Source organism: Natator depressus, chromosome 2, assembly GCF_965152275.1.
Source record: "Natator depressus isolate rNatDep1 chromosome 2, rNatDep2.hap1, whole genome shotgun sequence".
NCBI classification, from domain to species: domain Eukaryota; kingdom Metazoa; phylum Chordata; order Testudines; family Cheloniidae; genus Natator; species Natator depressus.
Genome location: NC_134235.1, coordinates 50,699,291 through 50,723,842, shown reverse-complemented (window position 1 = coordinate 50,723,842; position 24,552 = coordinate 50,699,291). Strand labels below are relative to the sequence as shown.

General features: G+C 41.0%; 1 protein-coding gene across 1 annotated transcript in view; it reads right to left on the bottom strand.

Moving 5' to 3' along the window:
- Positions 1 to 24,041, bottom strand: part of PAG1 (phosphoprotein membrane anchor with glycosphingolipid microdomains 1) — a 175,965-nt gene extending 151,924 nt beyond the window's left edge. Inside the window, exon 1 of the mRNA XM_074944190.1 lies at positions 23,935 to 24,041. The gene's annotated coding sequence lies outside the window, so the exon portion shown is untranslated. The remainder of the gene's footprint in view (positions 1 to 23,934) is intronic.
- Positions 24,042 to 24,552: the final 511 nt, after the last annotated feature.

Sequence of the window (24,552 nt, the reverse complement as noted above, 5' to 3'; positions counted from 1 at the left end):
CTTGTTCAGACATAGCTACTATATAATTTCTGTCTTTCTAAAAGCTAGAAAGCAATCATTAGCACGTTGGACCTGGCAAGCACATATTAGCTATCTGGTAATTACAGAAACCAGGAAAGTAAAAACCCTCAAACTTTTGCATTTGATATATGCCTGATCAAAATACTGTCACCCTCAAATAAATGAACTCTTTCCCACAAAATAATATGCAAAAGAGACATACTTCACAACTGTAAAATGCAAGAAATTATTATTTGCAAGATAATTATATTTTACATGTATACAATGATATGAATATAACATTTAAATGCTTCATTCAAAGTCAAGTTAATCTAACTTACATAGTATTAACACTACTTGAATGACAATGAATTTGCCTCTTTTTTTTTCCATTTGTATCTTGAATATCACCTAACAATATATTAGTTATATGACAGCAATGCCCAAAATGTGCCAGGAGCTTTCTAAATACACATGAAAAGACAACTCTACCCCCAAGAGCTTACAATATAAAAGGACAAAAATGGATGAGAAGCAGAGGATAGGGATTGGTGCACACACAAAGTGATCAGGGTGACAAGCGTGTGTCTTGTTAGTTCCATCTTTTAATTTACTTATTTTTTATTCAACAGACAAAGGAGAGGTGAGGAGGGAACAGCAGGAGGAGGTTAATAGGAGCAAGAGAGAAGACAAAAGGAAGGGGAAGAAGATTATGGAGGGTGATGGAAGGAAAGGGGGAGGAAAGAATGGAAAGAAAGATGAACAGCAGGTAAGAAGGGGGGAAGGCGGTTGGGACAAAACCAATCAGCACAGAGTAAAAAGTAAAGGAGTACTTAAAAAGTGTTCAGCATCTGCTGGGGCCCAAAGGCTATGAAGGGAGCAGCAACATCTGGCTACACATTTATCTCACTGCAGCTGCTTTGTGCTCCCCAGGGCAAACTCTGCCTCTAGGAAATCCTGATCTACTTCTCCCAGCCCATACATGAGGGAGATTCTTGGAGCCTGATGCTTCTCCTTCCTTTTCACTAGTGTCAGGGTCTAGGGAATGGATCACAGGGAGCAAGTGGGGGCTTAGCTGGTCCTCGCCTCTGCCTTGATACTGCACTTTGTCCCAAGATGGCAAAGAGGGGAAGAATCTCAAAGGAACTATAGTTTGTGAGGCAAGTGAATTGCAGCTAAACAAGACAGTAAAACTACTAGTGTCCAAAGATCCATTTTCAGCGGCATTTGTGGTAAGAAACTCACTACTCTGGTATTGGACTGAAGGATTTGAGGAGCATTTCTACTATGACACGTGTCATCATTCACAATACTTCCTGAGCCTGGTGACTTGTATCTTATTCAGTCAGATTTGGCTGCAGTCTCTTTTACATCTTTCATGGATTTTCTTGTTACTATTCCAGCACAAGACTTGATACATAAGGAAGCCAGGAATGGTTGGTGGGTGGGTAAGTGTGTGTGACAGTGAGGCACCTACTGAACTCAAAAAGGGTAATTATAAAAAGATTAGAAATTAATTTCAAAATTGTCATTATAGTATTCAAAAGTTGCCTTACCTGCTTAGGGTTTAAATGTAGTTCTTGCTGTAGTGTGCTCACATGTACTTCATAAGCCTCCAGATGTGGAGCATCATCTCTCTCTAATTTGCACACTAATTCGCAATCCCAATTAGACAAATGGGAATTTTGAGTGCACAGGAAGGTAACAACTGGGCTCCTCCCAGGATATTCAAAGTGAAATGTGTATATGCTTCAAGGATCAGACTGTTAAGTAGTGTAGCTCTATTGATTTCTGTGGTGCTACGCTGATTTACACCAGCTGAGGATATGGCCCTATGACTCTAATTTGCATCCCTCCAGGCTTCCCGTCCTGCTCCCAATTTAAGTCAAATGCAAAACTCCCATTTACATGGGAGCATAATATAGTCCAGTATATATGTATGAGATTTTACATGGGTAATCTCCATTAATAATACTAATATACCCTCTCCCTCTCAACAGACCAGTAGAAGAATACAGCCATTTGTAAGCAACATCCTGTCTCATAAGACCCTTCGGTTTCAGCTTTTCTCTAAATTTGTCCAGAAAAAAAGAGGCCTTAAAATAGTAAGTACAGATGTAAAGACCGCCATAAAAGTGACCCCTAAAATCTTAACACACACACAGTGTTTAGTTTAGTGCTATTTAAAAAAAAACACAAATAGACTCAATTATTGAGTTAGACAGTAAACAAAACTAGGGGGGGTTTACATATGTTATAACCATACACTCTGGACCTTTGGCTTGAACACATTTACATGCAAAAATCACTTTCTGCAAATGTCTCTTATCCACTACTCAAGGCCAGAGAAGAGAACAGAACCAGTCAAGCGTAGAGATTCGTGAAGCTTGTCAGCTGGGCAATTTAAGATAAATCATACTGTTCAGTTATACAAGACATACAACCTGGGGAGAGAGTGTGTAGAATCAAAGTCATAAATAATTTATAAATAATACAATCATCTCACGAAATATCCAAGAGGCTAACCTCCCATTTTTTCCGCTATTCTTTTCCACTCACTCCAGTCAGATAGAACCTGAAGACACAAACCTATAAGGAGTGAACGGGTTTTTGGCAAGTTGATACATACAATAAAATGAGTTATAGGCTTAGAGACAGGACTGCATGGACTAATCACACTAGGTCTGATTCGACTATGTCTGTGGAAGGAGAGAAGCAAAAGTCAAAAGAATTGGGCCTGGGTACGCCCAGGATAGAAGAAGCTCTGCCGTATTCTCCCACCCAATCATTAAACAACGACGACCACAGTCAAAAATATCCTCTTCCTTCCCACCCCTCCCCTCCCTGAAAATGTCAATTTTTCATCAGCAATTCAAAACCAAAAATATTTCTATTTGGAAATGCTGCTGCAGCACCTCATGGAAGACAGAGTGACTCCTGCTCCCATTCTCATCTATAGACTGGGCTCCCTGGTTGAACTCCGTTGCTTATGATACATCACAGTCTTCCCTCTTAGAAGGGAAAATGGAGAATCATGAGAGTCCCCAGCCAATATTTGCTTTCCTCCAGTCCTCTTGTATAGTAGCTGATTTTAAACGAGAGACTGCATACTTTTGTTAAAAGCTCCATTCCTTCATTCTTACATTCCCTCAGAACTCTTGTGTGTCACCATCCAGTTCTGGAGACTTGTTGCTATTTGTCAGTTTCTTCCAATAAACTCCCCTTTGACAGTTCCTCATCTTTGTTACCGAAAGAGTACCTCCCCCAAATCCCTGTAGTAAAAAATAAAGCTAACAAATAATTGAATTTTTCTGCAATGTCCTTGCTATCTTCAATATTTCTTTAACTCCCAGATGATAAAGCAGACCCAACAATTCTCTTACAGATTTTCTCCTTTTGATATATAAAGAATTTCTTATTAGTTTTTATGTCTTTGGCTATTAGCTCATCAAATTCCCTATTAGTTCTCCTTATTTTCATATTATATTTGACCAGCCATAATTCGAGTTTACACTCTTTTCTATGGGATTTGCTAGTTAGATATCCATTTTGTGAAGAATACCCATATGACTTCATATGGTTCAATACCTCTTGAACTCTGCCATTTCATCGTGTTGTTGGTAGCTACCGGTGAGGTACTCTGCTCTGGTTCGATGATGATAACAGACAGCTGCGTGCGTGTTCCCTCTGTGTGCTGCCCCAGCTCTGCGCAGATAGCTGACACAGCAGACCCCGAGAGAACCCCCAAAGACCATAGACCCTAGTAAGGTACGAAGGCAGCCGGCCAGTTTTATTGTCAAATGAAGCACAGTAATAGTTTCCGATAGACTCTATAGGACATACTACGAATATGTGCCCCCTGGCAATGGACACAGCTCAGTCAGTGGCGGGACACTCCACTGCCCCCTAGGCTGGACAAAGATATGTGCTCCAGGACCTACTTTTATACAGTTGCAGGACAGATTACGCATCCCTACTGACGTATTGAGGTACAGCCCCTTGACTCATTAGGGTGCTGTCTCCCCCTTTGATCATGTTGGTTCAAACAAACAGATCTGTCCATCATGATGTCCTTTTGACCCTCTCTTTGGGATGTACCTGGCTGTTCCTTGTTATTTCTGTGAAGTGTCCTCATATCGGGATGTGCAGGTGCCCTCATGGCACATGTTCCTCTTACTACTACTTATATCATTAGCATGTGCTTTCTAGGAGCCCTTTTCTTGCCAAAGTTCTGCAATTAGGGCCTGCCTCTGGCTCACAGCCCAGCTTTGCTTAGCAATGCCTGGAAGTACTTTGGTTCAGGCTTTAGGCTTCAGACGAGGCCTCTGATACAAGGGTTTATGTTTCAGGGCCTCTTACTACACATCATACTGATTTTTTTTCTTGTCTTCCTTTCTTGTGTAGGAGTTGCAGGCCTTCTTTGCTTCTGATATGTGCTTAAGTAGCCTCCATGCTGAATCTAAGAATATTAATTTCCTTACCTATGGCCTTTTTAACTAGCTTCCAAGTGTGTTTTGTTTTTGTTTTTGAGAGAGTTAATTTGGCACCTAAAAACTCAACTATAATTAAATGATATGCGTCCACTGTTATTCAGACTGTCTCTGAAATCATTAAACATCCAGTTACATGTTTTTCATTATGTTGTGCATGCTACATTCTTCAATAGTTAACTCTGAGAATTTGATTTAGGTATGAGCCCAAGGCCTATTGCCCATGCCACAACCATCCAGAATATTTTATCAGAGCGCACTGATGCCAAATAATCAAAAGTGTTAGCAGTGTCTATTATAATGCAAATAAAATATACTCTTGAAAACATGCAGATTTTTTTTCATTTAGCTAATGATACTGCTACCATAGCATCCTAACAGCTCACATACAACTAAAGGATGAAAGAAAGCATCAGTATATTGTTTCTCAGTGGTTTAGCATCTTTCTAGTGAGCAATAAAGAAAAATTAAGCTTACATGCTCATGTTAGAACAGTAAATATAGCTTCTAATGTCATTGTTATACTTGTAGTCACCTCTCTGCAAAAAGAGATTTGTCCATGTAATTCCTATGAAATGCTAATGGAGTATACCCATGTAAATCCCATTGCATAAAGAAGTGAATAACTTTTTCAGTTGTCATGGAAATCTTTTCAGAAATAACTATTGTATATGTACATACAGGCCGGTCAACCTTTGCAGTGGTTTGTTGAAAACTAACATTTCCAAGAAGCCTTCTTCCAAAATTTTAATCAGTATGTTTTTGTTAGTTATCCCTATATCCTTCAATATGTCAATTCATGCATTTCTTCTGCCATCACTATAGTATCCAGATGCCAGAAATAATGAACTGAGGGATCACATCAATTTGGCCTTACCAGGCAAGACCTCTCTGTTCCACCTTGGATTTACCTCATTCCTAACCAGGTTCACTTCTTGGTCCTTGTCTTCTAGGAGAATACTGCCAGCCATTCCATAGCTCAATAAGCTCTGATGAAGCTCTTAAGCTCATGCTTCACTTTTTACTTCAATGGGGCTAGTAACGCACTCCAAGTTAAGCATACACTTAGGTGCTTCATTGAACTGGGGCCTAATTTGGGAAAGGCCTGTGTAAAAAGCATGGTTTTGCATCATGCGCTACAATGGCAACTCTCTGCTTCCTTCTGATCTGTGGCTGGAAGTTTTAAAATTCCAGGTGTGCTACAGAGAACTGTCTGCCCCCACCTGTAGAATTTTTACCTCAGACCCTCCTAGCTACAACTTCTCTGTTGATCACAACAGTTGCAATAGTGCATACCGAGGGAAGGAGTCACTGAGAAAGCTCAGACCCAGACCATTTCAAAATAGTCTCTTGTTATCATTAATGGGAGATAATTAAATGAACATTAATTATCTCCCATTAATGATATGAGGAATGAGGTAAACAGTTTTGTTGTCTGTGTATGGAGAGGTCTGGGGGGGAAATATACGGCACGTCAGAAATAAAAGTATAACTCTGTGTTGCTTCTGCCCCACCGGCAAAGTGTGAACTCAAGAAGCAGCTATAACTATAGTTAATGCAAAAATCAGTCTTCCTGATAAAATGAAAAGGCTGGGGCCACTGATACAGCTATACTGAAATTTTACCCAACATTTGCAAATCATTTTGCATTATCCTTATTTTTCAGCTCCTTTAGAGGCTGTCAGCTATAAATGAGCCACTGCTGGGCTCCTGTAGGAAAAGTTTTCAGAAACTTATAGGAGATATAAAATCAAAGAAAGCATAAGCAGTTCAGTTTCTCTATTTTCTTCCTAGACTGCTGTTAGCTTTGCCAAAATTAAGAGACACACCCAGTTGCACAAACTTCTACTTTAGAGTGAGAAAGCTCTGTGTCTGGTTTGTGTTGATAAAGCCTCCTTCCTTGAATATGGGAATGATATTACTTCAGGTCTTTTAGTATGCCAGCTAAGATCAGAAACACACCACCTGTTCTGTTATTCCACAATGACCAATGTGTTTCAGGACATCAGAAACAATCCTAGTCAAAACTGAACTTTAAAAGATGACATTATATAAAGTACTTAAACAAAAAAGTTCAGTTTTAACTAGTATTTCTTCTGGTAACTCGGGTCTCTTTGTAAGGCAACAAATTATGTTACTGGTCAAGGAAACCTGAGTTATCCAGTTAGGAATGGGATTGTCACTCATGTTTCTCAGATTTGCAGTCATAAGACATTGTTGATCTTGTGTACACACATTTGTAGGACCATCTGTAACTGTGTGGAAGACACATAGCTTCACTGATGGACAGACAGCACAAGGTGAATATAGGTATTATGCATCTTTAAAATGGAAGCCCAACAGTAAGGAAGTGAAGGTAAAGTACAAGACGAAATGTTCACAGAAGTTCTATTTCTTAACAATCATTGTCTGTGTACACAAAACATGGTAGAGAGGTGGATCTGAGTCAATCTCCTGCAGTGTAGTTTGGGGTTTATTTTAAAATACTGGGTAACTTTTAGCTGTTACAACTGAAAGTCTGTGCACTGTGAACACAAAGCTGATTGATGTGGGCCAGGTTCATGCAAACTGTCACCATCAGGGGCTAGACTTTCCTATCAGATTTTATTCTACAACAGAGAGGAGCTGACATGCACCTGCCAGATCTTAAAGGTTCATGTATATTTATTGTAGGGATGTAAATACTGTTTAAAAAGTTAACCATTTAAATGATTTAAAATATGTCAATAAAACAGTTAACCGATTAAGCACCTGGGGCTAAACTACTGGCATGGCTGGGGCTGCTCCGGCCAGGTGGTATGGCTGGGCCCGCTCTGGCCGGGTGGTGCTGCTCCGGCCGCTCCACCTGGATGGCACGGCTGGGCCTGCTCTGGCTGGGTGGCGCGGCTCTAGCCACACCAGCTGGCACAGGGCCACTCGGATCAGCATAAGGCTGCTTGGGCTGGCCAGCCGCCCAGCCCAGGGTTAACAGTTAAGGCGGGTTAACCAGTAAGACTATTGCTTACCAGTTAACCTTTTACATCCCTAATTTATTGACAGCCAGAAATATTTGTCTCCAGCTGCATTTCTGTCTCCACATTTGCCCTCCCCATCTGATTAAGCATTAAAAAAACCTAAGAAATTAACAAACAAGAATGTAGTTGTGAAGTAATTAGTAACAACATACTGGACACAAACCAACAAAGGCAAGAAAATGAAAAATTAAGCACATACTCTCCAGTTCTCCATCCACAGGCACACACCTTACCATTACCACAACTACCATACACCACAGACTATGCACTGCGATCTTAATTTTGCCTCCCTAGGAATGTCAGTCTTCCATGATCTCCTTTAGTCACCATTCTACATACAACACTTTACTACACTAACCCATTCCAATGTAACCAACTGTCTGCACTACTAGCACTGGATGAAAATAATAAAAACATAAGAACGGCCATACTGGATCAGACCAAAGGTCCATCTAGCCCAGTATCCTGTCTTCTGACAGTGGCCAATGCCAGGTGCCCCAGAGGGAATGAACAGAACAGGTAATCATCAAGTGATCCACCCCCTGTCGCCCATTCCCAGCTTCTGGCAAACAGAGACTAGGGACACCATCCCTGCCCATCCTGGCTAATAGCCATTGATGGACCTATCCTACATGAATTTATCTTTTTCTTTTTTGAACCCTGTTATAGTCTTGGCCTCCACAACAACCTCTGGCAAGGAGTTCCACAGGTTGACTGTGTGTTGTGTGAAAAAAATCCTTCCTTTTGTTTTAAACCTGTTGCCTATTAATTTCATTTGGTGGCCCCTAGTTCTTGTGTTATGAGGAAGAGTAAATAACACTTCCTTATTTACTCTCTCCACACCAGTCATGATTTTAATCTGATAACAGGGTTTATGTAGAAGGGTGAAAGGGGGCAAAGTTAAATTTGCAGCAAATGGTCTGCAGCCACAGAGGCTCCTCCTGCCTTTAGGCTCGAGTATCATCTGCAGAGAGCCAAAGGTAATATTCCCCGCACAGACCTTTCTTCCCTCCTCAGACACTGCTCCCCAGCACACAAATGAGTTATTTACACCAGGCACTTTGGAGAGGATTGCTACAATTTGCATAAATTTATCTTAATTAAGACATATACAGTTGGTGCTAACGAGTTATTAAATTCTTCACTACACAAGTATGACATTCTGAGCACCGGCTGTTTTTATACAACAGTTTCCAAATAAAGATTAAACTAAGAAGAAATTACTATCAACTAAAGTTGCAATGCAAGGAGCATTGTTTTAATTAAGTACAGTGCACTTTTAGTGTTTAGAACTATATTGGAGAGACCAGTCAACTATCTCTAGACAGCTTTCAGAGTAACAGCCGTGTTAGTCTGTATTCGCAAAAAGAAAAGGAGTACTTGTGGCACCTTAGAGACTAACCAATTTATTTGAGCATAAACTTTCATGAGCTACAGCTCACTTCATCTGATGCACACTGTGGAAAATACAGAAGATGTTTGTTTTTATACACACAGACCATGAAAAAATGGGTGTTTATCACTACAAAAGGTTTTCTCTCCCCCCACCCCACTCTCCTGCTGGTAATAGCTTATCTAAAGTGATCACTCTCCTTACAAGGTGTATGATAATCAAGGTGGGCCATTTCCAGCACAAATCCAGGGTTTAACAAGAACGTCTGAGGAAGAGTGGGGGGGGAAGGAATAAACAAGGGGAAATAGGTTACTTTTTATAATGAATCAACCATTCCCAGTCTCTATTCAAGCCTAAATTAATTGTATCCAATTTGCAAATTAATTCCAATTCAGCAGTCTCTCGTTGGAGTCTGTTTTTGAAGTTTTTTTGTTGAAGGATAGTCATTTTGAGATCAGAAATCGAGTGACCAGAGAGATTGAAGTGTTCTCCGACTGGTTTATGAATGTTATAATTCTTGACATCTGATTTGTGTCCATTTATTCTTTTACATAGAGACTGTCCAGTCTGCCCAATGTACATGGCAGAGGGGCACTGTTGGCATATGATGGCATATATCACATTGGTAGATGTGCAGGTGAACGAGCCTCTGATAGTGTGGCTGATGTTATTAGGCCCTGTGATGGTGTCCCCTGAATAGATATGTGGGCACAGTCGGCAACAGGCTTTGTTGCAAGGATAGGTTACTGGGTTAGTGGTTCTGTTGTGTGGTATGTGGTTGCTGGTGAGTATTCACTTCAGGTTGGGGGGCTGTCTGTAGGCAAGGACTGGCCTGTCTCCCAAGATTTGTGAGAGTGTTGGGTCGTCCTTCAGGATAGGTTGTAGATCCTTGATAATGCGTTGGAGGAGTTTTAGTTGGGGGCTGAAGGTGACGGCTAGTGGCGTTCTGTTATTTTTTTTTTAAATTAAAGATCATTATTTTGGGTTACTAAAACTATTAACTAACCTAAGACTTATTCCAAGGTTTCAAATAAGGACTCAAAAATTATTACTCCCTTGAGCTACATGTTAATCTATACAGAAAAGCCTCAGATCATGAGAGTCACAAAATGGAGGCAACAGCAATAGCTAATAAATGTACATTTAAAAAAATAATCAGGAAATACTCTTTACATACTCAACTGAACTGTGGATGTGAGGGGCTTATTCTACTAATCCATGGCTGATTGTATCCCGGATACGTGGAACTGTGAAGGTACACATACGAGACATATCCAACTGCCAAATGGCCTCTGGCTATACAAAGGCAGGAGAAAAGAGTACTATTGTCAGAGTGCACTGCTTATTACGGCACATTCTATGAGGTCAATTTTTGAAAATACCATTCTTTGAAAAGGCTAACTTAGACTACAGTACTAGTGTCAAACCACTGCATGTCATAAATGGCTTAGTCCTGTAACCAGGTCAGTGAATTAGGAAGGTTACGATTGTGACAAAAAAGCCAATTGTAAAATATCCCCTTCAAATTACTCATTTTAATTTTAACTTCTTGTGTTTGTTTGATTGTTGTGTTATGTTCCTATTCAAATAAGGCAGAAAAAAAAAAAAGCTGTGGAAGAGATATTTTGCCCAACTAGCCATGAGTCATTTCTAACACTTTAGGTGTTAATTGACTACTCAATATTCTGAAAGAATAAACAGGAAATTCCTTTCTTAAAAAACTTACTAAAATTATGCAATAGTTTGACAGTTTCTCAAAGCACAAAACAGAATTTTAATACCTAGTTTCCCCTGTATTCATTTTCCTCTTACCTCTCTCCTTAGACAATCAGATCTACAGTATGCCTCATCAGATGTGTCAGATTAATAAATAATGAATGATCTACAAACAATATAGCTCAAATCGTCCACTGTGTTAGCTGAAATCGTCCACTGAGTTGGATCAATTATCTTGCATTTAACGAGAATAAAGGAAAATTAAATTAACTTAATCTCTGACATTACTAAATTAAATGATATAATCTTGCATATTACAACAGATCAAAACAATGCACTTCCTGAAACAGAATAATCACAAAACAATGTACTTTTTACACTGAATAATTGCCCGTAGTATGAAGAGGCATTTCATAGCTTTTGTATTTGGGAAACATACACAGAATGCAGTCAGTTCTAGTTACTGTATTTTTTAAAAACAACTAGGAGATACCAGGTGAGAGATGCTTTTGAACCCATGCTTATAGTAATGCTTGAAGTGAAAATTAAATTATACTCACCAAGGGGGGGGGCAAATCTATAAAATATGTATATTCTTGATAATTATCATACTCAGCCATTTATAGTACTTCTGGTTTTCTAGTAGCAAGTTTATTTTAGTAGTCTGAATGTTGATGCCTAATGTAGAGAGACTTTACTAGAGTGAAAAATGATAGATATTCATCTCGGATGACAGCCACTTCACCCATATAAAGTCCAAGTAATTGAGCTCTATGCTGGTGCAAGGCAAAAGAACTGAAGAAGTGAAATCCACCCCCAAAACCAGGATGGTAGCAGGGTTGCTGCTTAGCACTCATGTTGAAGCTATTCCGGATGATGGGATGGAAGAATAGCCAAAGCCTTTCTGTATAAGTTGCATGGGGTGCTGTGGTTACATGGTCCATGGAGACAGATTCAGTGGCCCCTCATCCTGGTCTTCTGGATGGCCTATCTGGGGCCAGGAAAGGGAAAGGGGAGATGATCCCACAGAATCATTTGACTGCCTCTCCTTCCAAGTTGAAGACCTGGATCCTTCCTTATGCAGAGGGGAATACTACTGGAGGAATTCTGCACCACTGCACATGTGCATATTTCATGTACCATGCATATTTTTAATTTTTTTTCCAAAAAATAGCTTCTGCTAAAAAGTTGCTGCAGTTCTGCCTTTTACCCACCATAGGGCGCTGTGGTGCCAGAACAGAGCAACAGCTCCTGGCCAGCCCCAGCTACGATAGGGAAGAGAAAGAGCCTACCTTCTTCACAGAGTCTGTCAGGCCAGGTCAGGAGAGAGGGTCTATGGGGAGACAGACAGCATGGGGCTGCTGCAGGGTCAGACAGGGGCTCATACGGGCTAGTGGGAGAGGACAGACTAGACCAAGCTAGGCTGAATGGGAGTGGAGGCACAGGGCCACATGGACAGAGGGAGAGGGAGTGCAGAGCTACAGGGGGAAGGAGGATGGCTGACTTGGGGAACAGACACACATGGAAACAGCCGGGGGGGGGGGGTTCAGGGCCACATGGGGATGGGGGGAGTGGATGTCTGAGTGAGGGTGGAGGGAAACATGGACAGAGGACACATGGAGATGGGGGAGAGGGGTACCTGAGTGGGGGTGGAGGGACACGTGGACAGGGAGTTCAGGGACACATGGGGACAGGAGCAAATGTCCCTGACTGAATGGCAGAGGCTGAGGTCAGCTAGGGTCTGCATGGGCGGGTGCTCCCTAACAATCCCCCCCCCCCAAACCTGTTCCATACTTTTCCCAGCCATACCCAACAACCCTTCAAGTTCATACCCAGGCTCCTTCCCTTCAATTACTTCCTTCTCCCTCAGCTCCTCCATTACCCCTAACTCCCCCAAGCCTTTGCACTGCTTCTGAGGGATGCGGGAAATATAGTTCTGTACTGTAGTTTAAATGAATGGTTACTCAGAGTTCTGTATTAATATGCCTAGTAAGGAATTTATTTGTCAAAAAACATTTTCTCAATCTTTTTTTTTGTCTGTATTGTTACAGACATACTTGCTGACAGGCATTTTGAAATAAATTACCAAAATAATTGAAACTGGTGTGATTATATTGTGTTATTTTGACAAATAAAATATGCAGAATTTTAACTTTTTTGGTTCAGAACTTCTAATTTTTTGGCACAGAATTCCCTCAGGAGTGTGGGAATCACTGTGCAAGAGGCACAAAGAAAGCATCATTCCCCTGGGGTTTGTTTGCTTGTTTTTAAAAATGTGTGTGTCTATTAAATGTCTTTTTGTAGACTCAGTCCTGCATTCTTTCACTATATATCTTATGGTTCTGTACTGCTGTTCATTACTGTAGTATCTGGGCACCTTCCATGTAAATAGATTCGCATGAGTGGAGCCATTAGTGGACTTCATAGCACCTCTGGTTCTTCTCCCTTACTGGATACAGAAAAGCCTGCTTGAGGTATGTAATTTTTGTTTTTGTTATTTTACAGGAGGATGACAGTGGAGGCTGTTGATATTGTAAATGTGATTCCACTTACGGTGGAAAATTTTTTATCAGAGAAGAAGGTTTTATGTCATTTATCTAAAGACCATTACACCTGGATTCATGGAATCTCTTCTGGAAGATCATTCCACAGCCAGAACCCCACAGCTGAAAATGGTTTGTTCCTGGCTCCCACATGCTTTGTGATCTGCACTGATCTCCAGAATAGTACAACTATCTTGGTAATTCATTGATAGAGATCCAGTCTCCAACTCAGCTTGGAAAGGCCAAAACCTTAAACTGGCAATGGAAATGGACTGAGAAGCAGTGAAGGGACTAAAGCACGGGTCTGATGTGCTCATGGTGTCCCAAAGAGGAGCCACACATTTTAATTATCAGTATAAGTATTCATGTGAGTAAGGATTTGCAGACACAGATTGCATGGATTGCACCCTCAGCGAGTTTGCAGATGACACTAAACTGGGAGGAGAGGTAGATACGCTGGAGGGTAGGGATAGGATACAGAGGGCCCTAGACAAATTAGAGGATTGGGCCAAAAGAAATCTGATGACGTTCGACAAGGACACATGCAGAGTCCTGCACTTAGGAAGGAAGAATCCCATGCACTGCTACAGACTAGGGACCGAGGGGCTAGGCAGCAGTTCTGGAGAAAAGGACCTAGGGGTTATGGTGGACAAGAAGCTGGATATGAGTCAACAGTGTGCCCTTGTTGCCAAGAAGGCTAACGGCATTTGGGGCTGTATAAATAGGGGCATTGCCAGCAGATTGAGGGACGTGATCATTCCCCTCTATTCGGCATTGGTGAGGCCTCATCTGGAGTACTGTGTGTTCAGTTTTGGGCCCCACACTACAAGAAGGATGTGGAAAAATTGGAAAACGTCCAGCGGAGGGCAACAAAAATGATTAGGGGGCTGGAGCACATCACTTATGAGGAGAGGCTGAGGGAACTGGGATTATTTAGTCTGCAGAAGAGAAGAATGAGGTGGGATTTGATAGTTGCTTTCAGCTACCTGAAATGGGGTTCCAAAGAGGATGGATCTAGACTGTTCTCAGTGGTACCAGATGACAGAACAAGGAGTAATGGTCTCAAGTTGCAGTGGGGGAGGTTTAGGTTGGATATTAGGAAAAACTTTTTCACTAGGAGGGTGGTGAAGCACTGGAATGGGTTACCTAGGGAGGTGGTGGAATCTCCTTCCTTAGAGGTTTTTAAGGTCAGGCTTGACAAAGCCCTGGCTGGGATGATTTAGTTGGGGATTAGGTCCTGCTTTGAGCAGGGGGTTGGACTAGATGACCTCCTGAGGTTCCTTCCAACCCTGATATTGTATGATTCTATGACATTACATGGATAATCAAGAGAAAACATACAGGTGGTATTAATGGGAGTGATTATTCGGAGGAAGAGGTTCCAGAAAGCAGAGTTGGGTTTTTTAAATGATACTTTAAATTGGGTCACAGGGAAAGGAGTTTTAATGCTCCCCCTAGGCAATGAGTAATCAAAACAATGTAAATAATATGGACCCTGTCTTGCTACCGCTGAATTCAGTGGCTGAATTCCTGGCTTCAGTGGGTATAGAATCAGGCACTCTGAACACAGTGCCATAAATTAACTCAGTAGAGTTCTGTTAAGATTGAAGCACGGCACATCCTGTTACAACAGCAAGCTTAATAACTTTGTTTGCAGGGATGGGACGAGGGTCTGGTTTTCTTTAATCTCAGATAGAATTAGTTTATCATTTTGAGGGATGTCCTTCTTCATTTGGTCAGAAACAATATTTTTTAGAAGACACAAATCCAGAAGAGGCCACAGATGCACATTCCTGCCATAGCCAGGAGGAAAAGTTGGATCTGTGAAGCCTGAAATTGAGATCTGAAGCATACTGGTGCTTACATTTCTGTCACTCCTTAAAACTTGCTGTCATTTGGAAACAGCAGATTGCTATAAAAGTCTTGCCATTCACCTTTCAATTAAATAAAAGTAACATCTGAAACCTTGCATTAAAATAACCATAAGATTTGTTAGGGTCCTCTTCTAATTATGCGATCTTCACATTTCCTGTATATTAACAAAGTTAGACTATGAAATTGGCAGCAAATACTCAAAGCTTTAAAGAGTCTTACAGAACTTGGCAAATAACTCTAAAGCAATCAAGTAATCAGTAAGATGAACTTCTTTCCTTACAGCTAGGCAGTTTTTCCATTAAAAATAAGATAAATGGTTAAATTAAATCACAAATATACTTTATTAGATCTATACGCAGTATAATGGCTTTTTGAAAGAAGGCAATTTTATCATTGTGCTTCTGTGGCTGATAAATAAGGCCCAGTCTTGCAAGCCCTGACTCACATGAGGAATCCATGCTCATGCAAATTGTCCCACTCTAATCAACAATGGGACTACTCACAGGAACATGGATTCTTCATCGGAATAGTAGCTGGCAGGGTCAAGCCCTAACATTGTAATTACAACTGCTAAATTACACCAAATAATCCTTAATTTGATGTATTATATTGCAGTACATTAGCAACATTTCATTGATTTAATAATCCATCGTAAGAACTCACTCCTGTGATATGATGAAAAGAAGTCTCAAACACAGTATTTAAGTGGTTCTTCCAACACACTGAAACACAGCATTTCTTCACAGGACAATAAAATGTTTATCCTCTGTCATGCATTTCATTTATGCTGTTTAGTTGTGTGCCCTTTGCAGGGAACACAAGAGACTGCCTTATGCATTAATTAAAGCACTGTTGCACTTTCTAAAAGAACAATGAGTGCAAGGGGAAAGAGGTGATCATTCCAAGAAGTAATGAAGAGATTTTGTTTCAGCGGGTTATCAATTATTTATGAGTAAGTCCCCAGATGAATGCATCTGAAGCTGAGTGGTTTTTTTTTTAAATACCTTTAAACTCTACACACGGTACAGTAGTACTGTACACAAGCTAAATTGGTTTTCTATACACCAAGAAATGAGAGTTAAATCTGGATGTTATTAATAAAATAGTACTGTACTTTCTCTAACAAAGTGTCTGCAAGTCTTAAAGTCACCTTGCAGATTTCTTTTAGGATCCAACAACAGAAACTGTACTTTGAGACTTTACAGAGATAATAAAGACTGGGGAATGATATAATCTCATATTGCAGAATTTCTGTAACTTTTCTTACAGTCCAGTCTTATTCATTTTGACTATCAGACTCTTAAACTTGTTATGCCATATATTATTCTCCCAGGGCAAAACCTGTAGGAGTAAAGTACAGTTGGCTGGAATTTTTTCAATGAAAAATATTGATGAAAGTTGTCCTTTTCCCCTCAAAAGGAAGAGATTTTGTTTTTTTTGTAAAAAACTTGTAGATTCTCTTCTAAATTTTCTATTTTTCAAAATGTTTTAAACAGATACTTTAAACAAACAAAGTTGGCCTGTTGGTTGTTCTGCAAAGTATAAATATATATGCACACATGGATGCACATATGTTTTATCTTTTGACAGGTGGTCACTTTCATCATGCAGTGGAACAGTGCCAAAACTGGAACATTCCATTTGCTAATTTTACTGATTGCAATAATTTAAGAATTCTGTTTTTGAAAATAATTGATGAGAACATTTGGAAACGAAAGCCAGATCGCTACAGAGCATAACAAGCCACTTTCAGAGTTACAGAAATATCTGTGCAATTCCCTTTTTCCTCCCCCCTTTCCCCACATTTCTTTTCTACCAGCTGATTAAATGCCCACTGAAATCAATGGGAGTCTTTCTTGACTTTATTAAGCTTTGATTCAGGAGGCTGGAGGGGAGGAAGTATACAAGAAACTCCCTAAGGCCATGTCTACGCTTTCCGGGAATTGACGCTGCTATGATTGATGCAGAGGGAGTTGATTTAGCGGGTCTAGTGAAGACCCGCTAAATCGACTGCAAACAGCTCTCCGGTCCACTCCAGTACTCCACCAGAATGAGAGGAGTAAGGTAAGTCAACAGGAGAGCGTCTCCTGTTGATGCACTGCAGTGTAGACACTGCAGTAAGTCTACTTAAGTTACATCGACTCCAGCTACATTATTCACGTAATTGGATTAGCGTAATTTAGGTCAATTTACCACAGTAGTGTAGATAAGGTCTAAGGTTCACTTCCTTCCTGGAGCTTCCTCCACATGCTTCCTTCTAAAAGGAGGATTTGGGGATTGGCACATTGGGAAAGGCTAATTAATCCTTCAGAGAAAGGAGGCACTTTCTGCATGGATCCTAAGGCAACTGCAGGAGAGTGCTTCAGAGTGCTGTCTGGCCTCCCCCTGTCAGGAGCAATGCTGCTATTGGGTTTTACCCTCTCCCCACAACTAGACGAGTGAGCCTCCTCTCATTCTGTCCTGAACAGTTAAGCATTGCCATGTACCATTAACAACTGCCACTTTCAACCATTTTATTAGTTAGTTTGTAAAAGTTTATAGAGTGTGTGTATTTGGATGACAGGTGATATATCAATGTTAGCCATTATTCATTGTTATTACGCAGCTTTAAGGAACATCTACATTTACTTTATCACACCACAGTAGAACAAATGGCTCTTGAAGTCGGAAGACAACAGCTTTACTCCAACCAATCTACATTATCTGTCAGTGTTAGCTAAAATATATGAATATCTGAAAACATATTGACATAAAAGTGAAATATGGGTTGATGGGCATTGATACAAAAGTATCATTTCAAATCCATCTTTAAGAATTGGGCAACACCTATGTACAACTGTGATACTACTATGAAATCAATGATCTACACAGTAAAATTCAGAACTCTCTGGTTGCTCACTGGAGAGCTTTTCTTCTTGACTCTGAGCTGCTCAGGGCATGAAAGGATGACGACTTAGACATCACCTTGCCTGGAAAGCACCTAATATACCATGGATGCTACTGTAAACAAACAGCTATAATATAAAAGGAGCTAGATTTGCCATACACTGTTTGAAAGCTGATGATCTGAAGACATCAAAAAGGTCTTTGAATATTCAAATTGGTCAACATGTCACTAACAGATTTCTTCTGTGGGAAGACAATTTGTTTTAAGCATGAGCTTCCTTAGCAAACCAAGTGAGTAAGCAAATGGACTTTTATGTTAATTCCCTAATTCCATATCCTCATTTTGAAGGGAAAAAAATCATTTCCCTATTCCATGTTTTTATGTGGACAGAATTTCATTTCCTTCACTATTACTATGAACAACAGATCATAAGCCAGTACTGAGGGAGTAGAAATACAATGTCAACACTAACCAAACATTCTGCGCAATGTCTTGTTGAAATAGCACTTGACAATCAGTACAACTAGGACATTATTGGCCATGCCCAGTGATATGATGCATCCCCAGCTAGTTTGGAAATAAAAAGAAGCCTTTGGCAGGAATCCAAACGTGATTTTGTATATGCTTATCTTTGATATCAAAGTATTATCCTTAAGTTAAGTACACATTTAAATGATACATTCATGGAGAGAGCTTTTCTTACACATTTATACTTTCCCACAGCATACTTCCAGACAGATGAACACTGCTTATCTTTAACTTTCTCATTTACTGTTCATTCATACCTTTTAAAATGAACACTCTTTGCATATGACAACAGGGATGTAGCAATTTAGTGCTCATTTGCCCTAATAATCTGCTATTGATGTTAGATTAAAAACATTTATTCAAACCACACAAATGAATAAAAGTAAATAAAAATGGAGTAGCAGTGGTGTCTAGTAGATTGAGCAGAGAACTGGGAATCAGGACCTCCTGGGTGGTAATCTCAGTCCTACCACTGACTTGCAGTTTCTGGTCTTGGGGCAGTCACCTCTTTATATTCCAACTTCCCCATCTGTAAAATAGGCATTGTAAGACTTATGAATTTACAGGGGAGTCTTGTGAGGATTAATGTAGTGCTTTGCAAATGTAAAGAGCTCATTATCATTAATATTAAGTTAAGTAGGGCTGTTGATTAATCACAGTTAACTCATGCAATTAACTCAAAAAAATTAATCGCGATTAATCACAGTTTTAATCGCACTGTTAAACAAGAGACTACCAATTGAAATTTATTAAATATTTTGGATGTTTTTCTACATTTTCATATATATCTTGTATTCTGTGTTGTAATTGAAATCAAAGTATATATTCTGATTACATATATTTGCACTGTAAAAATGAGAAACAGAAGAAATTGTATTTTTCAATTTACCTCCTACAAGTATTGTAATGCAATCTCTTTGTCCTGAAAGTGCAACTTACAAATGTAGGGTTTTTTTGTTACATAATTGCACTCAAAAACAAAACAATGTAAAACTTCAGAGGCTACAAGTCCACTCAGTCCTACTTCTTGTTCAGCCCATCGGTAATAGAAACAAGTTTGTTTACATTTACAGGAGATAATGCTGCCTGCTTCTTATTTACAATGTCACCAGAAAGTGAGATCAGGTATTTGCATGGCACTTTTGTAGCCAGCATTGGAAGGTATTTACATGCCAGATATGCTGAACATTCATATGCCCCTTCATGCTTTGGCCACCATTCCAGAGGACATGCTTCCATGCTGATGACTCTTGGTAAAAAAATTATGCATTCATTAAATTTGTGACTGAACTCCTTGGGGGAGAATTGTACGTCCCCTGCTCTGTTTTACCTGCAGTCTGCCATATATTTCAGTCTCGGATGATGACCCAGCCCATGTTGTTGTACTTTTAAGAACACTTTAAACTGCAGATTTGACAAAACGCAAAGAAGGTACCAATGTGAGACTTGTATAGATAGCTACAGCACTAGACCCAAGATTTAAGAATCTGAAGTACCTTCCAAAATCTGAGAGGGACGAGGTAGGGAGCATGCTTTTAGAAGTCTTAAAAGAGCAACACTCTGATGCAGAAACTACAGAACCCGAACCACCCAAAAAAGAAAATCAACGTTCTGCTGGTGGCATCTGACTCAGAAAATAAAAATGAACACGTGTCAGTCCACACTGCTTTGGATGGTTTTCGAGCAGAACCCGTCATCAATATGGACGCATGTTCCCTGGAATGGTAGTTAAAGCATGCGCATCTGACACATAAATATCTTGCGATGCCAGCTACAACAGTGTCATGAGAATGCCTGTTCTCACTTTCAGGTGATATTGTAAACAAGAAGAGTGCAGCATTATCTCCTGCAAATGTAAACAAACCTGTTTGTCTGAGTGATTGGCTGAACAAGAAGTAGGACTGAGTGGACCTGCAAGCTCTAAAATTTTACATTGTTTTATTTTTGAATGCAGTATTTTTGTACATAATTCTATATTTGTAAGTTCAACTTTCATGATAAAGAGACTGCATTATAGTACTTGTATTTGGTGAATTGAAAAATACTATTTATTTTGTCTTTTTACAGTGCAAACACTTGTAATCAAAAATAAATATAAAGTGAGCACTCTACACTTTGTATTCTGCGTTGTAATTGAAATCAATATATTTGAAAATGTAGAAAACATCCAAAAATATTTAAATAAATGGTATTCTATTATTGTTTAATCACACAATTAATCGTGATTAATTATTTTAATCACTTGACAGCCCTAATATTAAGTAAACTGCACTGTAAGACCTCTTGTACTTTTTATTTTCTTGTTTGATATGTTGATATGCAGCAATGCAAATATTTAGATACAAATCCTTTTCTTCCTATGTGAGTACCCCCACTGAACTACTTTACTCACAAGAGTAAAGGTTTGCAGGATTGGGGTCTGTAGCTTTACCCAATTAAGGCCTTCATCCTGCATTTGACATCACTCAAGAGAACCGCAGTGCCCATGTGAAACCCCATTAAAGTCAGTGCAGCCCCATGTGAGCTGGTCAGTTGACCTGCACACTATCAGTTGCAGACTTGGGATCTCACTGTGGATTGCCTTCAGTTACACTGTGGATCACCTTAAGGATTTGTTTCTATTAAGCAGGGTGTTAAAATGTGTTTAACAACGTACCTGGTCTACTAAGCTTAGCATCCCTCCCCTCCCCATATTAGAAGAGTTTTAAATAGTATACTGCTGGAAGAACTGCTACTTTTGAAAAGCTTCACTGTTTGCCATCCCCTTAGAGAAACTTGGTGGGAAAAACTTTTAGCATCAATTAATTGAGAAACATGCTCATTTGTTAACTTCTTTGTGTGTCAATTAAGTCAGCAGAACCCTTGGAAAAAGTGCTTCTCAGCTAAATGCCGCTGGATAGCCAATGAGAGGAGCTGAGCTCCTTCATTTTTGTAGATCCCACAGAATAGTGGCTCTTTCAAAAACACACTTTTGCTCTGGATTATGGAGTATTTTCTTTTTATGATTTAGACTCCAGATGGTCCCTCCTATCAAACTAAAATCATTCTTATGGTATGTTAAATTTAGAACTTAAGCTATTTAATAACATTCCTGTGTATTCAATGTATGAGCTAAAAACCACATTCACATTAAGATGCCTTGCAATTAGGTTTCTGCAGAGCTTTGGGTTTTGAAAGGCATTAAGAGAGACTGTGGATTATTCTTTTTTTTATTAAATGACATTTCACAAATGGAATTAGAAAAATATTTAAGCTTGTTAAAGGTCAGATCCTGCAAACTTTACTCATGCAAGCTGCCTTCAGTTCAACCTCTCATTTAAGAGCTGTGTCTGTATTTGTTCCTTTACAAAGTATCTTACATTCATATATTATTGTGATGAAACACCTGGGTCCATGATGGGTATTGAAATGGAAGAATAATTCCTTGGGCTAATCCTGCAAGGTGCTGGGTACATTTTACTGTCACTGATTCCAATGGGAGCTGAAGACAGCTGGCACTTGCAGGCGATGCTCAGCATGCCGCAGAATTGGGCTCTTGTTAAATAAGCATCGTACCTGGATTAATGACTTTTTTAGTAAAAGGTGGAGATTTTGCTATAATTATAAACTGTATAACAAAGTAGTACAGGTGTTTAAAAACAGTTTAAAAATCATGAACATGGTAAAACCTTTGTTTCTAACATTTCAGCTCAGTTTTTACACCCAGTATAAATAAATCTGGTAACAAACTACTTCCTTTTATTGAATGTTTTGAATATTTATTTCAATACTTATTGAAACCCAAATAGCTAGTAGCTACTGCTGAAGGTGTAATCTAGCACACACTGAGGTTATTGGGCAGAGAGCCTCCGCTAACGTAAAAATTGTCTTAGCTCCATTGAAGTAAGGCACCATGACAATTTACACCAGCTGAAGATTTACCTACATGTTGTTTAAGACAATAAGCAACTCTTATTTTGTTTTGAGTCTAAATTAATGTAACATGATGCTCTATATATCAGATAAACTTGATTGAAACATGGCTGCTAGGAAAACATCTTTTCTGCCAAAACTACATCTTTGTCTCTTTTTCTGCATTTGAAATAATACTGAGCCAGTACGCAACAAACTCTACTCCTTTTACAAATTTAATCAACTAAAGCATTCAGCAACACTGCTGATATACTACTCTGCTCACAAACAAATCTCTCAGGGACAGATTAAAAGGAAATGTTACAGAGCTCTATCATTCAAAGCCTCGCAGTTGAGCCACCTATAAATCTTTGTGTTTGTTTATTTAGATAATTGGGTCCATTCCTGCAAGTAACTTTCAAGCTCCACAAACATCTGGTTCTGACTATTTTTCAGTGTGTGGATTTTTTTTAAATATTAGAAAAAATGTTCCAAGCATGCAGTACATTATCTGTTATGTATAATTTGTGCATGTAACGCTCTCTGCACTGCTTTGAAAAAAATCCAGCTCTCCCTTGGTGATCTCTTCCGTTCAAAGAGTTTCCAACGCGAAAAACAGATGCCACTGTGAAACCAACTGGAGTCTGTCACAATGTAACTGTATCTGAATTAAAAGATAGTTAAGGATTTGACTTGAGGCAACAACAGAACGGAAAATCAAAGCTGAAAGAATCTGCCTGCTGTGTGTATCGCCGTACGTGGTGCAAGCCAAGATATACACATTGATTTAAGACTTTGGTCCAGATTCTTCACCGCTTTGGACCTTGCTGCCATCTGCACCTGCGAGGCATTGTAAAATGCTGCCAAAGCATGACAGTGTTTTACACCTGTCTAAAGAAGAGTGCTCTACCCATAATAATTCTGGGCAGGGACTGAGTGACAACGATTCCTCTGGATTCCTTTGCTTTGTGGGCTTATGTCACAACCTCAGTCATATGACTACAGCACTTCCCACTCCTGGTCATACAGCCTTTACAGCCTCCCAGCGCCACAGGAGACATTACTTGGCCAGAGGCGCATCCGACACTTCGAGGCTCAGTAATCGCTGCGCGGCTACTGCTTGAGCTAATCCAACCACCTTGCTACGCCCAACCCCGAGCAGTGCACAGCGCCGGAATCACACACGCGCAAACCTGGCCCTCTCTCCCCCCGCGCTTTGCCTTCACTCGGGAGTCCCTCGTCCCGCCAGGGAAAGAGCAGCGCTTCATCCAAACACCCCCCACCCGAAAAACAGACACAAGCGCGGCCACCAAAAGAGAAGACCCCTTAATGCCACCAGCCCAAGTCACGCTGCTGCCTGTGGGACCCTGCCGGCACCGCACCGCACCTGCCTAGCAATAACAACTCTGTAGGGAGTGACAGCCCCGTGGGGACCAGCACTGCCCCTCCGCCGCCCACGGGCCACACATGCCCGCTCTGGCCCAGGGCAGGGAGCAACCTGGAGCCCCCATGGGAAGGGTGGGGGGCAGGGCTGGACCAGGCGCTAACGCATCAGCCCCCCCCACGCCATCAACTTTAGAAACCGCAACCAACTTACCAGGAACCTCCGGGACTTCGGGGGGTGCCCCCCAGCCCCGTCCGGGCCCCCGCACCGCCGCTGGGGGGCTGCCGCCTTGCGAGCTGCGGCGGGACCCGCACTTCCAAAGGCAGCGCCGGCCCCTGCTCGCCCCGCGCGCCGGAGCCGCGCCGAGCCGCGCGCGGGCGCCCCGGGACGCAGGCTAACAATAACACAAGCAGGGGGGCGGCGCGGCTCCGCCGGCGGCAGCGGAGTCCCGCAGCGGGGCAGGCAGCGAGGAGCAGCCCGCGACAGCCCCCCACACAGCGGAGAAAATGACAGCGGCGGCGGCGGCGACAGAAGGAAGAGCAGCAGCAGCTGCCGGTCCGGGCAGCGCAGGATGAGCTCCAGCAATGCGCATGTTCCCAAAGCCCAGCGTGCAAACGCAAGAGATGCAGCGCCGCCGGGGCTGGCTGCGGCGGGGCAGAGCCAGGCTGGAGAAGTGCGGCGGGGACTGTGCGCTAGCCGGGTGCAGAGAGAGCGAGACCATGCACGCCCCCGGTTCTGGTCGCTCACTGCACGCACGCACCTCCCGCCCCTCTCTCCTTCAGGGACAAGGAAGTCCAGGCAGTGAGTGAGTGACCGCTGCACGCGTGGAGG